Below are 17,392 nucleotides of genomic sequence, written 5' to 3'. Positions count from 1 at the left end.
CATTTTGACGCGGGATTGGATGAGGACGCATTCATCATCTGGTAGGCCGGAGAAGCCAGCTCCCTCAAAGGGCCTCAACAAAGGTTTGCAAATAATCCACGTCTGGCCCTGTCCGGGTCTGGGCAGGCATAGAGGGGAACTTCCATTTTCTGAACACATGAAGATGCAACCACTGTGATGCGACTACGGTTACTCGGCTCCGGGTAAGCAGCCACACCCAACCCACTAATGCCTCGGCACCCCCTGTGGTCTCTCCCCCTGCTACACTTGCGCAGGCTCGCCTCCTGGCTACAACCAAACGTTATGCTGCACTGCACCCATTACTAACCTCTCTGCCGAGATGCCCTGCAGTTGCCTTCCTGCTTACTTTGACTACCAAACTGACTACTGACGCCCCCTTCACTACATTTGTTACGTGCACTGTGCCTTTTGCACCCTCTACCTTTTGGTGTGCTGCTGGCCGCTGGCTTGCCTTGGACTACTCTACCCTTTCCACTATAATTTTCCTTTACCTGTACTGCTCTCCTTGCTGTGCCTCCACCCATACATCAATTGTCTTCCTGTTGTATTTTAGTGCCTGCGAATATATTTGAGCTACTTTCCATATGTGCATGCTCCACATTTGTGCTGTATTTGTAGTGCCTTGTGGTAAATTCGAATTTAGGTGTGCTTCCATCTGTGCATCAACCAGTCTCCCTCAGCTGCTAGGCCGCCTGGTGACTGCTCGTGCATTGTCCAACCTCTCCATTTGTCCCCCTTCTCCGCCTCAATGGCACTTTCCATCTCTTCCATCTACTCTGTTACTCCATCACCTATCCCTCCTCTCTCACGAAGTAAGTCTGGAAGGAAAACGTTTTAAAAAGGTCTCCTGGCCTCCCTATTGCTGACACCTATGTCAGTGCTACTTCCAGAAAGACCATCACTGTGACTCTTTTCTGCAACTTCTCCAGACCGTTGGACCCTTCATCTGATCTCTACCGTCTTTTTTCCCCCCTTCACCCATTAATGGCATCACTAAATGGGAAGTACTTTTGGCACTCTTCTCATCCTCTAGGTGCATCATTAATATCCATCACAATGGCTTTGTCATGGCCCCAGGGTCCTCACCCAATCTTTCTCTTTGATCGGCGCTTGCCTGTCCTCCTCAACTTCCTACCCCCCTCCTGCTACTCCTCCCTCACCGCCTCCGACTGATGTACCACCTTCCCTGTACCCCTCCTCGGAAAACCTTCAAAGATGGCGACCGACTACACTTAGCCAATCTGAATGCTCTATCTGCTGTCAAACATCCTTCTGACATCTTCCTCCTTCTTGAAGCCTTTGATCTCGACGCCCTTGCTCCCACCAAGACCTGGTTCAATGGCTGCTCAGTCATTGCTTTTGACTCCCTTCTCCCAGACGATTAAAAGATCCTCTCCAAGCCTGGGCACAAACAGCCTGGTGGTAGAGTAGCCCCGATCTTCCCCGAGTGGGTCCCTACCTCCGTCATACCCAGCCAGCCCTACTCCTTTGAAAGTCTTCTCTGCAAGCTTGGTGTCCCTCCAATTCTCTCCCTCACCCATGCCACCATCTACAGGCCCCCTGGCCCTATATCTGTCTTCCTTTCCAAATGGGCTGACTTCACCGCCTCTCTTCTGACCTCTACTTCTAAACTCCTGCTCCTTTGGAGACTTCAACATCTGCCTTGACGCCACTGTCCCTTCCTCCTCACACTTCCGTGATCTCAACCTCTCTCTCCCTCCCTCCCTCCCTCCCTGCCTCTCCCCCTCCGGCCCGACCCACTCAGCCGGACGCACTCTTGATGCCTTCATCCCTGCTGATCTTCTGTTCTCCAACCCTCTCACTGCCCCACTCTCCTGGCCCGACCACTCTCCTCATCTGGGACCTCTCGGCCCCCTGACCGAGCCTCCACCAGCACTGCCAGCCTCCTTCGCAGTCATTTGACCAATGAAACGAGTGTCAGCTGTTGAGTTTGCCTCTGCCTTCATTTCTCCTCCTAGCCCTCCTCTTGAGTCTGCCACTGACTCTGTCCTTGCCAATCTTCATCTTGCTATCAACACTATTGCAATGCTTGCCCCAGTCATGATGATCTGCCCGAAACCTGCCTTCAAGCATAACAGCTGGTACGATCTAGCCGCCCTGAAATAGAAGTGCAGAGAGGCGGAACGGAAGGGGCAGACCTCAGGTCCCTCCCTCCTCTGACAAACTGGCCTGTTGCCTACTCCAAAGGCAATACCGACTATTCGCTCGAAGAGGGCCCACATCCATGCCTGTACCTCTGGAGAATCTAACAAAACGGCTCAACTCTTCAAAATGTGCATGGAACTAGCCAATCGACAGTCTCCACCTCACCTCTTCCTTCTCAAGCCCACTGCACTGGCCACCCATTTCACCTCTAAAGCTCAGGGCATTCTGACCAGTCTTCCCTGTTAAACCACTCCTCTCCCTGTGCCCATGGCCCATGCCTCCCTTGGCCTCTCTTCCCCCCACCACTCCCCGAGCCTTCTCGCTCATCACAACTGACGAGATCTCTAGAGTAGTCCGCTTCATGAAGATTTCATCCAAACAGTCATTTCCCTGTTCTTCCAGCACGATTATAACTCTCCTCCCTCGCTCCGCCTCTTGCTGACCTCTGTAACCACTCCTTAGCATCTGGCTTTTTCCCCCTTCTCTCAAGCACTCTCGTGCACCCACTCCTGAAAAAAAAAAAAAAGCCTTCAGCCGACCTCTCACGTCTGGTCAACTACCGCCCTATCTCTACTATTCCCTTCCTTTAGACACTCCTCGGGGAAGTTGGTCTTCCCCGAACTAACCCGACACACTAAGCTCGTTGGGTGTTTATACGACCATCAATCTGGATTCCGAGCATCTGGCGACACAGAAACTGCTCTCCGGAACACCTGTGAAGAACTTCTTGCAAATCGTGATTCCAACTCTCCTGCTGTCCTCGTTCTCCTTGACATCTCTTCCGCCTTTGACATGGTCAACCACTATATCCTCATAAAGCGGCTCCGAGATATTCTTGGTATCTCACACCAGGCACTGGACTGGTTGACCTCCTTCACTGACCGCCGTTCCCAAGTGCTCCTGGACTCATTCTCCACCACCACTCTCTACACACTCGATCCTCTCGCCCGGGCTTTTCAACATCTACCTTGCACCTCTTGCGCACCTGAACTCTGCCTTCCCTGATTTCCAGTGCTACACAGATATGACAAGTCTTCAGGCTCTGCTCCTCCTCGTCTTCCTCCATCATCATCCTCCTCCCCGACTGCCTGTCTGCTACTGAATCTTGGTGCACCTCCAACTATCTCTGTATTAATGTCAGTAAGACAGAGATCCTTCCTAATAGGACACCTGCCCCCCTTTTTCCTGCTGCACTCTGGCTGCCCTCTATGCGCTCACCTCCCTCCCCTCCCACTCAGGCCAAAAACCTTGGAGTCATCTTTGGCTCCCCTCTCCTTTATTCCTCACATCTTGGACCTTGCCAAGAATACTCACCTCCTTAGAGGCATTCTCACTTTCCTCACCCTCACCCAGAAGCTCAATGTCTCTAGAGCTCTGGTCCTCTCCAAGCTAGATTAATGCAACAGCCTCTTACTCAGCCTGCCTCTTCACTCCGTCCTCTTCAACTAATCCAGAATAGGGCTGCGAGACTCATCACTGGCCTCAAGCCCAGGGACCGTATCTCTCTAGCTCTTAAATTTCTCCACTAGCTCCCGGTTGTTGCAAGGATCAAATTCAAAACCATTTGCATCATTCAAAAGGCTGTCTGGGGCCTGGGACCATGCTACCTGCAGCTCTCTCTCACTGAATACTCTCCTTCCAATCTTCTGGCTCCAACTCTCTGCTGATCAAACGTTTCTCCAAACAGAGAGCTGGCGGAAGATCTCACTCCCGAGTTGGCTCCCTCGTAGTGAACAGTCTCCCTTTCTCGCTCTGTCTTGAACCAGACCTTATCAAGTTCTGCAAACAACTCAAGACCTTTCTCCTCTTCTTCTCCTTCTCCTCCATCGCTGAGATTGGCGGACTGGTCCCTCGTTAGTCCAATACGGTCCTGGGATTCTGCCCAATCGCCCCAGCACCCCCTCCCTGCACTGCCCTCTGGGTCCACACCTGCTTGTTGGTTGCTCTGCCTCCACCCTGCATTTATCTGTTAGGCGGTGACCTGCCCGCGCACTTACCTTTTTTCTCCCAAACCCGCACCTCTGGTACTTCCTCCCCCGAGGGGACCCTAATAGCACTTACCTCCAGCCCCTGCACCTTGATCTTCACTGCAATTGCATTCTCTGAATAACACAAGGCTTAGTAGGAACGCTTTCCTCTCCATCTATTCTTTGCTCACTTCCATTGTTTTACTCCCTTCTCTGTACCTTGTGGTGCTTTGAAACACTGTTGTATAAGCACTTTGTAAATATCCAAATAAAGAAATAAAACAGCCAAATGCGAATATGCAAATATACTTTTTTAAAAAACTTGGTTTTTCCTTACAACCTTTCAACCAACAACCATACAACCATTAATGCAATAGGCGGGTCCATTTGCAGTATCTTATAACATTTTGGAGCATTCCTGGGTCTTTACACTTTGCCACGCTTGCTGTATTCTGTGTGGGTCACGGGGTGCATTTTCAAGGGGGGGGGGTTATGTGTCAGTTTCCATTTGTCAGTCTGGAAGCCCCCTGTGGCCACTCTTGTAATCCTCTCCCAGAATTTCACGATCACCGGGCAGGACCAAAACCTATGCAGCATGTTCGCATCTTCCATGGCACATCTCAAACATGCCTGCTTTGTCCGGTTTCCCATCTTGGATAGCGCTCGGGGTTAGATATGCTCTATGTGTTACATATAATTGTGTTAGTTGGAATCTGGCTTTTCTGGAGACTTTAATATACTCCAAGGCCTTCCCCCCCTTCTATGTCCATTAGTGTCCTTCCCAGTTCATTCCCCCCCCCCCCCCCCCCCATTTTCTGCGTGCAGGCGATGCCACTGTGTCGTGGTTGTGCAGGAGCATTTTGTATACTCTGGACACAGCGTGTCCTCAGTGCGCTACGTCGTACCATGTGTCGAGCACCTCATTTGTTCCCTCTTCTGTTTTGAGTTCCAGCCTTCTTTTATTTATTGTTTCCACCATGTGTTTGTACAGCAGGAACTGGCCCTTATCATTCTCTTCTATTAAGCTGTGGAATCCAATACACTGTCCTTCCTTCCACAGGTCTCCTACTTGTGCTATTCCTTTAGCTTCCCAGAGCTTTCTGTATGCGCCAAGCGTTTCCGGTTGGCGATCAATGAGCCCCACCAGGGGGGATGTATGTGGAGCATGGGTCTGGGGTCTTCTGGATCTTCCATGCCCTTTTACATAGAGTTAGGCCTAGTGTAATGAGTAGGGTGCAGAGTTGCTCTCGCTCATCCATATGATCTCTTTTGAATAGCAGTGACGCAGTGTGGGTTGTAGGAGTAGGGTGTCTAAGGAGGGCTCATCACCCAACCAGTTTGCTACAAAATACAGTTGCCCCGCTAGGTAGTACAATTCAAAATGCGGCAGTTTAACCCCACCTTGATCGTAGTCTTTATGTAGTGTGCCTAAGGCGACTTTGTTCCTGCACCCTTCCCACAAGAGTTATTTTATGGTATTGTTCACTTGTGTAAAGAATGCTTTGGGTATGGTGTAGTGTATGTTGGTGAAATGGAATAATAAACGTGGGAGCACTATCATTTTCAACAGTGCCGCCCTGCCTGGCATCCCCAGGGGCAACGTCCTCCAGAAAGTAATTTACGATTTTACACTCTGGAGCGCCACTAGTGTGTTTCGGTGGGACTCTGCGGGATCGTGGTGCATTTTAATCCCTGGGTAGAGGAAAGAGACCCTCATCCATTTCACGCCCAATTCGGGTAACTGCTCTAATGTGCGCTCTTTAAGCGTCGCCAGAGGGAAAAGGCGAGACTTATCTCTATTGGTGCTTATGCCTGATAGTGTCGCGAAATTCTGCTTTGACATCTAACAAGTGTGGCAGGTTTTCTTCCGGGCGGTTTACCTATAGGAGCATGTCGTCTGCGTAAAGTGAAATTAGGTGGGTGGTGTTATCTATACCTATCCCTGCATCAACATACTCCTTGCTGAGGATGGCAGCCAGTGGCTCCAGAGCTAGGATGTAGAGCATCAGCGACAGTGGGCAGCCCTGCTTCGTGCCTCTGTGCACTTCCTATTCTGCCGAGACTTCCCTGCTTGTTTTAACCCTAGCTCTGGATTTCATGTTGATCAGCTTGATCCATTTCAGGATGCTTGGACCCCTCCCAAACTGTGCAAGCACGTGTAGTAGTCAGTCCCAGAGCACTGAAAGATTTCACAGCATCCAGGGAAGCTATCGCACGGTCTATTGACATATGGTTGGTCTGGTTTATAACGTGGTGAAGTTTCCTTAGATTCCACGTCGTATTGCAGCCTGGGACATATCCAGTTTGGTCTGCATGTACTAGGGTATGTACGACCTGTTTCAGATTGTTGGCCAGGGCTGCCGTCAGGATTTTGCTGTCTTGGTTAATCATTGAAAGGGGTCTTTAAGATCTGCAGTCAAGTGGTGACTTCCCTGGCTTCAGTATCAGTATAATCAGTGATTGTCAGTATAGGGGTTGGTATAGGGGTACTTGTGGCAGTGTGCATCCATGTCACCATTAGAAGGGCATGGTCTGAAAGGAATTGTGCCTCAAATTAAATTTCTGTGAATTCGTCTTGGGTTTCAGTTCCGGTAAATATATAATCTATTCGCGTTGTGTGCCGAGGGAAACTCAAAAGTGGGAGTATCCACGTTTTTAGCCGTGTTTTTCCCTCCAGACATCGGCTAGGCTGATGTGGCTCAGGAGGGTTTTTAAAGTTTTTGCTGGTGGGAGTGGTTTCCTAAATTTGGTGTCTGATCTGTCCAGCAGCGGGTTGAGCGTACAGTTGAAATCCCCGCCCCAGATGTATGTCGCTCCCCTCTACAGTGAGATTTGGGGCCCCAATGTTCTGAAGAACCCGATGGTGTCTTGGTTGGGTGCGTACCTGTTTACCAGGCACAATTCCCCGTTTTCAACTAGGCCATGTACAATCACCAGCCTTCCTTGCTTGCCTTTACTGACTTCTAGGAGTTGGAAGGGGACGTTGGGGGGGCTACCCACGTCAGTACTCGGCTGGAGTGGGTAGAATAGATTGATCCATATACTTTACCCCTCACCCCCATTTTCTTGCTATCATGGACTGTTTTTCGTTTGTCAATTGTGTTTCTTGCAGCAGCGCTACTTTTATTTTCATAATCGTTTAACATGGTTATTTAGTCCCCTTATGTTCCATGTGACTATGTTTGTACCTTCAAGATGATCACTACGGTTCGTCCAGGGGCCTGTGTTTTCCCATGGGCCCGCCTGCTCCCTCCTATTCGCCGTCTGTTATATTCCCCTCAGTGATTCACAGTGCATGTGTCTGCCCTCCTTCTGGTCTCTGACCTCAGGTTTTACTTTTGTGTTTCCCAGAGTTGCGCAGTAATGTGCTGGGTAGGTCGGACACACCCCTTGGCTGTCGATAGGCTTCCTTTGATCTTGTTTTGTATACAACTCTTGCAGTGCGACCCATGACTGCTCTCTGTGGAGGATATATCCTCCCGCCTCTACTTCTACTGTAAACCAACAAACTAACTTTAAACTAACGTTGCCACCCTCCCTCCGCTCAGGCTCTGCTGCTGCCCTGCGCAGTTCCATCTTCCTGGAATAAGCATGCAGCAGCGCAATGCCTTCTAACTGGCATCTTGTCACAATTGTGCCCGTTCATAATGGTATCCATGTAGCTCCAGCTCTTACCCTTCAAAGAACTCTGCGTGTAGCACATAGAACGGCTAGACCGTTCTACACCCGCTGGAAGCTCTTAGGCACACTTCCTGGTAGGTGTCATCAGCTGTGGATACGCCGCTAAGATCACGTGATTCATGTTGTGATCACACGTGACTGTTGCACGCATTTAGGCGTGCGGCAACAGCTGATCACTGCTTCGGATTGTTGTTTGTTTGGCTGAACATTGAAGCCCCGGCTCTTAGAGTCATTTACTGCGTTTTAAGCCCTTCCGGTCTTTTCCATTTGATGCAGACCGGACCTCGTGGGAATTCTTCTGCTTGTCTCCATTACAAGCTGGACGTTCCTGTTTGCGTTCTTCCCAGCAGTGTTCTGTGCGCTGCCCCTACCTAGAGCGTTCTCCCGAATTGGTCCTCCGACCAGGAACCATTTCCTGCTTGCGTTCCTCCCGGCAGTGTTCTGTGCGCTGCCCGTTCCTTCAACGCACTCAAATTGATTTTCCGACCAGGAATCACCAAGTAAGCATTCTCTGATCAACCTTTTGTTCGCTGCCTCTGTATTCCGTTATTCTGGGACATTCTGAACCGGCAGCTACAATTTTCCTTTCCCTCCATTAGTCTTGACAAACTGAAGCAGTATTGGGGTTGTGCCTGAATTATTCTGCTTAATTTGGCATCCTTTTTTTGGCACTCTTCCACAAGCAGTATTCTTGTTGTGCCTACAATATTTTGGTATTGGAAACAAGGTTTATTTTCCTCAAGAGCATTGGAACGTCCAACTCAGATGGTAAACAAAATCCACAGGAGGATTAGAACTCAATTCCATTTGTTAGAACTACAGTGCACGTGACATTTGGGACGCTATCCAGGGGTGCACCAACCCGACACTAGCGCGACCCTCGTGCCGTTCGGGATTAGCTTCCTCACTAACCTAACCTTCGCGCATCCGGAAGTGCCTGCGAAGTGCGGCTGTTGGGCTGGATTCGCTGCTTCGTTGTCCTTGGATTCTCTGCCCACAGTGCCGTCGGCAAGAGGAAGGACCCGAATTGAATTTTGCGCGTAACGCGCACCTGATTGGACCAAAGAGGACCTTTACATTGGCCACGCCCCCCTGAACCCGCCCGCTTGCCCGCCCACTAACTTGCCGATCACTTTCTTATCTGCACACGGACCCGCGCATCCGGCGCGCGCATCCGGAAGTGCCTGCGAAGTGCGGCTGTTGGGCTGGATTCGCTGCTTCGTTGTCCTTGGATTCTCTGCCCACAGTGCCGTCGGCAAGAGGAAGGACCCGAATTGAATTTTGCGCGTAACGCGCACCTGATTGGACCAAAGAGGACCTTTACATTGGGTACTTGCTGCGGACTCTGCACCCATTATTTAAGTGTCCGCGGGTTTCCCGCGGGTTTTTGGAAATTGGGCAACCCGTTGATGTTTCTCTCTTCTCTTTCCCCCTTTAGCCACGCCCCCCTGAACCCGCCCGCTTGCCCGCCCACTAACTTGCCGATCACTTCCTTATCTGCACACGGACCCGCGCATCCGGCGCGCGCATCCGGAAGTGCCTGCGAAGTGCGGCTGTTGGGCTGGATTCGCTGCTTCGTTGTCCTTGGATTCTCTGCCCACAGTGCCGTCGGCAAGAGGAAGGACCCGAATTGAATTTTGCGCGTAACGCGCACCTGATTGGACCAAAGAGGACCTTTACATTGGGTACTTGCTGCGGACTCTGCACCCATTATTTAAGTGTCCGCGGGTTTCCCGCGGGTTTTTGGAAATTGGGCAACCCGTTGATGTTTCTCTCTTCTCTTTCCCCCTTTAGCCACGCCCCCCTGAACCCGCCCGCTTGCCCGCCCACTAACTTGCCGATCACTTCCTTATCTGCACACGGACCCGCGCATCCGGCGCGCGCATCCGGAAGTGCCTGCGAAGTGCGGCTGTTGGGCTGTTAGGCGGTAAGGTGGCTTGGTGGTAGGGTTACTCCCTTTGTGGCCCTCACATAGTTAATCAAATAATTGCTGGGAGGGGGTTACAGCGAGCAAAAGTGGGTGTCTCGCATTATCCTTTATCCCTTAGCCTATAATTGAAATCAGAACTGTTTTGGTCATGGCAGAGGGGCTTCGCAGTATAAAAAAAAAAGAGTCCCAAACTAATCCTAAAAAAACTGAGGCGGACCTTAATGTAGTAAAATTGTCTGCTGCAATGCCTTTAAATCAGCCCGAAAAAGAGATAAATGAAGAATACAAACCCCTTCTTGACTCCAATTATTGCAGTACATTGCCAATTGAAAATCCTATAATGGCTCTGAAATCAGTAAGCAATGTTGATAACAAAGCTATTCTCACTCCTGCCTCGTTTGAATATAACACAAATCAGGAATGGAAAAATAGTTCGGATGCTAAGAAATCCGTTTCTGGGCCTACGAAATACATGATAGAGAATTTCCAATGTGATGATCTACAGAAATCTAACAAGGATGCCCCTGTCGTTGTAACCCCTGAAGACCATGGGGAACAATTTCCCTTGGAAAAACGGTCGGTGTACATCGACAGCATGACTACTAAAACTACTTTGCCCGGAAACAATATGGATTCCAAAATTAAACCAGTATACATGTCCGTCAAAGAAGCGAATGAAAGCTCCTCAAAGGATTGGGAAATTGTTGACTGTAACTCTAATCAAAGTCTTGATAGAGATGAAATAAAAAAAATAATGGGAACCGAGCAATTTGATACGTGTACTGCAGATGTTTCTATATTAGCCCCGGCAATTGAAATAGAATTAGGCAAACGGATACGTCTATCCTACGAACCAACTCCTGTCAATAGAAGTAAGTACGGGATTGAGAATGTATTCTTATTTAATAATCCCCCAGCATACACCTACTCGGTGCCTTCACACTCTAGTGCACAGAAGGAAGCACGTATCCTTGAGGGAACTAATACTCCAAGTAATAACAACATAGGAGGGCCCCCCTTGATGGTAAATAGCTCCCCGATCATGGAACAACCGATGATCCCTACCTGTCAATATCCTTCTAGACACGAAGGAAACAGAGCACCCAGTTTTGATTCTAACAAGTCTACCCATTGTAAGACTCATCCACAGCCTAACTATCCTATCGCTGAACAAGAAAATTGGAATGCCGAACTGCAACACTCCATCGAATCTTTTCCGGTCATGACCAGAATTCTCAATTTACTTGATAAAGGCCATGAGCAAACTCATGAGGCAATAAAATTCCTACAGATTCAAATGTCTGACCTCACGAGTTCTCTTGCAAAAATGGAGGGCATGTTATCCGCCTGCCATATGTTTTCTTCCATCATAAACAAAAAAGATTCGATGGTCCATGTTCAAACTATAGGCACTCAAACAAAATTGTTCTCTGAAGTAGTGACAGAAGAACCATCCATCAAATTAGTAAACCGGAAGGTTGTGAACCCAAAGCCAGTGAACGTGGAAAATACCAGTGAACCTAACCTTGCTGTCTTGACTATCCTTGTAAAGGAAATGGCAACTAATCTTGCCATACTTTCCAAGACAATCAACAAGGATTCGCTGATGACTCCATGTGAAGATAAAGGAGTTTCTCCAGATAGTCTTTCAGCTTTAACAGATTTCATTGATCTCTCTGGAACAGATCATATCCCTCAGGAAGCAACAGAAATACACGATATTGAGGAGGTGCATGATCAAACTCCTCCCATTGCCCTTACTAGAAAACAAAGAAGGGCCTTGGCACGAGCTCAAAAGAGAAATCTTCTCGCCAAATTACAAAAGGGAAAACAGGAAAAAAAAACAAAGAATCAATCACGTGATAAAAACGATACTCATAATACACATATTAAAGATATCTGTAATCTTTCAGTGGGAAATAATATCATCGACTTAAATCAGTTGAGCGAGGAATCTAAGGCCCTGTTGAATCTTCCAGAGCCAGACTCGAGCACTGTAACTACCAAAGTCCCCTGCAAATCTCTACTAAAAAACAAAAAAATTAAAGAAAACGAGGACTTGACTAATGAACCAGCTTGGCAAGAACCTAACAAATCACAATTTAATGTAAACAAGGGAAAGGATAATGAGGAGAAAGGTCATATTGACCTCAGGGTGGTGGCTAACCCAATTGTTGGGCCCCCACACTGCGTTCAAACTGACCTCTCCAAATATTATCCATTGTTGAAAATTAAAAAAACTGCGAAAGTGATTTTGGGTAATGCCAATGGACAAAGAGAAAATAAAATACTTACTTGTCCTAATCATCCAACTGAATCCCAAAAAAAAAATTTGGAGGGTGTAAGTTCAAGCGAGCCGGAAGAATTAACCTCAGTTAACAAAGTTGACCTTCGAAATCAACTAAATACTCACGAAACTGAGAGCTTAGTTCATCAAAATACTAGCCCAAAGTTACCAATCCTGAGTTTGCAGCGTCCACAAGCCAACGAGCGCTCCAAATTGACCAATCTGAAATCCATTACGGATAATCGGGAATCCCTGACTAACCATAATTGTGGCGACCTAAAATCTGCTATTATTATGGGTTGGGAAAGCGATGAAGCCCGCTATGGAAAGGCTCGCTTGAACCGCACCTTTATGATGACTGTTTTTCAGGATATCCCTGCCCTACGAAATATTAGATCTGACGACATAGATTGGGTGAAATTGGCTGATATTAATAACAACCGAATGATTTGTAAATTTATGTCCCCTTTTATTATGAAGATGTTATGGGATCACTCTGATGACTTGGCATTTATTGGTTTAACTTCATCATTTTTTTCATCTTTTGACGATGCAAAGTTATCTAGAACCTACTCCCTTGAGCGTCGAAAGTGTCACTGATAATTTAACCCAGGGTACTCCTGTAAATATCGATGTTAATACTATGAAACAATTCATGTCATTCATGTCTGCTTTAAAGGAGATGTCTTGGAGGGACCCCATTAACTCCACGCAAGCAAATCAACAAAAGGCAATGAAACACTCGTAGCCCTCTGCGTCTCCACATTATTTCGTGGAATTCTTGTGGTATAAATAACTTCAAAAAATGGTATCACTTAAATCAGCTTAATCAACCTGATCTTATTTTTATTCAAGAGACCATGAATCAATCTTCCTTCTTTATAGATGGATACTCAGCACATATTCAGACTGCAAAGCGAGGCAGTGAAGGTCGTCCTTCTGGCGGCCTGGCCATACTGGTGAATACTGCCCTTCAATGCTCTTTGGAAAAGATTAGCAGTTCAGATTCCATTTTAGCAATCATTATGAAAGATGATTTGGATCCCTCTACTATTCTTTTATTGGTATGTATTTATTGGAATAAACTGTCCATCCCAATTGAGACCATTATTGAGGAAATGCATGATGTATTAGAAAAGGGACTGATTTCATATCCCACGGCGAAAATTATCGTAGGTGGGTGGTGACTTCAACTGCTACTGCTATGAAATAGGTGTTCATAAAAACGCAATTAGGGATAAGCATTCATTTACGTCCCATAAGTTTGGCACTGTATGGAATTCCTTTTTCCTTGAATGGGATATTCAAACTCCTTACTTTGCTCTCGACGATTATTCCTATACATGGACTAGAGCAAATCTCAATTCTCTCATCGATTATTTTTTTATTTCTTCGAGTTTATATTCGAATATAGATGCTCTTAAAATTATTGATCCATTTCTAGGAGACCATATGATCATTTCCATGCAGATGAATATTCCTCTGGCTCGTTTCAAAGATAATTCTTTTCTTTCTTTAGTAGAAATTGATCGGCCCCACCACACAGTGAGATGGAATCCTAAAGTGTGTGCAATATTTATTCGGAATCTAGAATGTGATCCCGGTATCTTCTTACATCAATCACCATTGAGCCCTTCACTTATTCATTTAGATCATCTAAATTCTATCAGAATTCAAATCCACCTAGAAGCTATGCTTCACTCAAGGGATAATCATGAAAAAACTATCCAGGTCCATGCGCACAAATTCAATAGTCAAGTTGCTCATTTAAAATCGCAAAAAAATCACGCAATTCGTCAGATTAATAGAACTTTTCCTTCTGACCTTGCTCGTGATAAATTGATTAAAGCAGTCAGACAAAGATTTCGTAATAAATTAAAATGGCTAAAAAGACATCTTCTCTATGCAGATAATCAAAAATTATTTTACCATTTACTAAAGCATGACTCTAGGAATACCTGGAATACTCTTCGTTCTATCACCTCGGAAAACACAACTAACTTTGATTCTGTTATTCCCGCCGAAAACTGGGTATCGTATATAAAACGCAAATATACTATGCCCGAGCGTTTTCAATTCCTCAAGGGTAGTGAACCATGCTTGGAATTTGACTTTTCTTCACTATGGTCCATAGAAGACATCATAGATGCCATTGGTCGATTGAAGCCATCTAAAGCACCTGGTCCCGACGGTATTCCATCTTGTGTGTATAAATCGAACCCAGTATTCTGGGCTCATATCCTCAAAATCAAATTCGATCTGATCTTACAAACAGGACATATCCCCACTACATGGTCCTCTGCGTATGTCATTCCAATTTACAAAAAGGGCTCTCCGGATTGTCCCTCCAATTATCGGCCGATTGCCTTAACTGATGCCTCTTCCAAAATATTTTCTATTCTACTCATTCAACAATTACAAACTTACATGGATGAAAAAAATATGTTGTCTATTTATCAGGGAGGATTTAGAAAACTCATTGGTTGTCAGCTAAATGCCACAATTCTAGCCCATCTTCAGGCTCACTCCTTGGCTAGTCACTCAGGCCCAATTTACATGGCTAGTTTGGATTTGACCGCAGCATTTGATTGTGTTATTCGAGAAGTCTTGTGGAAAAAAATGATCCATCTTGGTATTCCGACTAAATTAGTTGCTTTGATTGCAATTCTCCACAAAAATACAAATTATCGCATGCGTGTCACCAAGGAAGGAGCTCTGACTGACCCCATTCCTACTGAGATCGGGGTGAAACAAGGCTGCAATATGGCAGCGATATTGTTCAATTTGTATCTGTTAGGATTGGACGAGAAATGGACTGCGGGGGAATGCTATTCTGTAAAGCTCGGTTCCCTGAACTTAGATTGGTTAGGCTTTGCTGATGATTTATTATTTTTCGATCGAACGCCCTTTGGTCTCCAACGTAAGTTGGACTTATTCTTAGAATTTGCATTTAATCATAATCTTACGCCTAATCCAACGAAAACTTTTATAATGATTTTTTCCCAAAAAAAATCAGGACGTCATCGCTATTCTTGGCATATAAACAATATTAAAATTGAATGTTCTTCGATGCTTCACTACTTGGGATATCCGTTAGCTGATCAATATTCAATTACAATGTGGAAAAACTATCTTAACCAAAAAGTTAGGGGGCTGACATCTCAGATAAAAATTATTCATCAGAAATATTGTATGTTTTCCTTAATACCTTTAATTCAATTTTATCTGCAGAAGGTTGAACCTATTATTCTATATTCCCTGGACATCTGCACATATGATTTAGATGCCTATCTAAATACCTTACAGGGGAAATTATGGAAAACAGTTCTGGGACTATCAATGTCGATTCCTAATGTGATGATCTGCCACGAACTAAACTTATTACAATTGTCAGCAAAACATACATGGCGTAAAATTATCAATCTAACTAAGATCTATAATCCACCGAAAAATACTCTTTATGTTAAACTGAATCAATTAATGTCTGAATCTTACATCAAATCACTCAATACTTACTCGCTTAAACTTACTAAAATATTACATCTTATTAATGAAACGCCGTTATCCATGAGTATGCGGTTACCAAGCCAAAAACTGAAATTTCAAAGATTTTTTTGGTGTATAATGCTGGATGAAATGGGTAAATATCCCTCCTTCAAAGAATACAATGAAGTTCGCGGTAGATGGGGAACCCGTATAAAATATCTCTTACAGTTCCCTTCAGCTCGCTCAAGAAATATTTATATGCGCTTTCGATTCAACCAATTTCATACCCGCGAACGACTCAAACACTGGACTGGTTATCTAAATAGTAACTCTGATACTAGTTGCCGTTTCTGTGGAAACTGCATAGTACGTGAAACTCTTAAACACTTAGTGATTAGCTGTCCATTCTTTGAAGACCTTCGTATTCAATTTTTTGAGTACTTTTACTCTAATTGTGCAATCACAAAGGAACTCTTATGGAAACGCTGTATGGAAGGTTTCAGTCAGAATCTTACTCTCCGCCTAACTAACTTGCTGGCAGTAATAGAATCGAAGTTGGCAGAAGATTTGTAGGCCAAACAAAAAAAAAAACAAAAAAAAAAAAACAAGCAAATTCTATTAGTAGATCGGGTAGATGGGTGAGAACGAACATTTAACATAACTATATCAAATGGCATTATTATGACCTCTTGGTAATCACATAAAGTCCTGAACTGTAATCTTACTCCTTGAATGCTAATTGGATATTTATTGGATGTTGTCTCAGAACTCTTTTGATAGGGCTTATGTCTCTATTCCCTTTCAAATTGTATTTCTCAATTTTCTAGTTTTATTAATCAAATGGAAATTCGGTATTATCCTTTTCTTGCTAATTCAAAATGACGTCAAAGTTTGTTTGTTTGGATAAGCCTTCTTTTCTTTTAACTGTTAAGGTGCTATGATATGTCTTAAATTATTGGTGTTTAGAATTTTTATTCTTATGTTAAATCGATTTGTAAAGGTTTTTACTTCAATAAACCAAATACAAAAAAAAAAAAAAAAAAAAAAAATAACCTTCCCTTCCTTGACGTTGATTTCCCATTGGATTACCTGGCGTTCTAAGTGGATGCTTTTGGACTACACCAAGGTTAGTGGGGGTTCAGAGAGGGTGTTAACAGATTGAGTTATTACAACATCATACTCTGCGTTATTTGTTCTCCCACAGCTTGGTGTTTATTACTGTTCCTTGCCCTTTCCATTGATCACTCGCTCTGCCTGTGTAATCCTATCAGACAGGGGGGTTTTATCAATTGGAAGGTCTGAATTTGATCAAGTCTCTCCATAGTAGACCAGCGTCTGGGCTCAGAAACCAACAGACTGGATATCTTCACCACGTATCCTTTTGGAGGTCTGACCTACAACTTGTATCCTTTTGAAGTACAGGTGGGGGCTGTACCTATCCTGGGACTGGTTCATGACACATCTAAACTTTGACAAACGTTTTGGGGTTGCTTGCTGTGGCAGCTGTGGGCCAGCTGGTTCCCGTGTGTGAAGCTTCCTTTCTCGGTCTATCGCTGCTTAGACATATCGGTCCTTGCGCCCAATTTATAGTGAGGGTCCACTGGATCATTCGGGGGTCTTGGCGCTTGCCGTTTTGTTTCGTTACTCAGTGAGTTGTCGTTATGCCAGGCCGTTAGTGGAGGATGCCCTGATCGTCCAGCCAGGGATGGGAGTCAGCGGTGGTCTCAAAGGATTAGGATCTTCCATTATGTAGCACTTTCCTGAGGTGCTCCTTTGTCGGGCCAAATATCGCCCTGCGCTTTTGCACAAGCGCTGTGTAATCCGGATAGATCGCAGCCTTGAGGAATTTCTAAT

General features: G+C 45.5%; 1 protein-coding gene across 2 annotated transcripts in view; it reads right to left on the bottom strand.

Moving 5' to 3' along the window:
- GANAB (glucosidase II alpha subunit) overlaps nucleotides 1–17,392 on the bottom strand; it is a 919,668-nt gene that overhangs the window by 811,382 nt on the left and 90,894 nt on the right. The gene's annotated exons all lie outside the window — the stretch shown is intronic.

This window comes from Ambystoma mexicanum, chromosome 2p, assembly GCF_040938575.1.
Source record: "Ambystoma mexicanum isolate Mex_15411 chromosome 2p, UKY_AmexF1_1, whole genome shotgun sequence".
Taxonomy (NCBI): Eukaryota; Metazoa; Chordata; class Amphibia; order Caudata; family Ambystomatidae; genus Ambystoma; species Ambystoma mexicanum.
The sequence above is the reverse complement of the archived record's forward strand: the minus strand, read 5'-3'. Positions and strand labels throughout refer to the sequence as shown.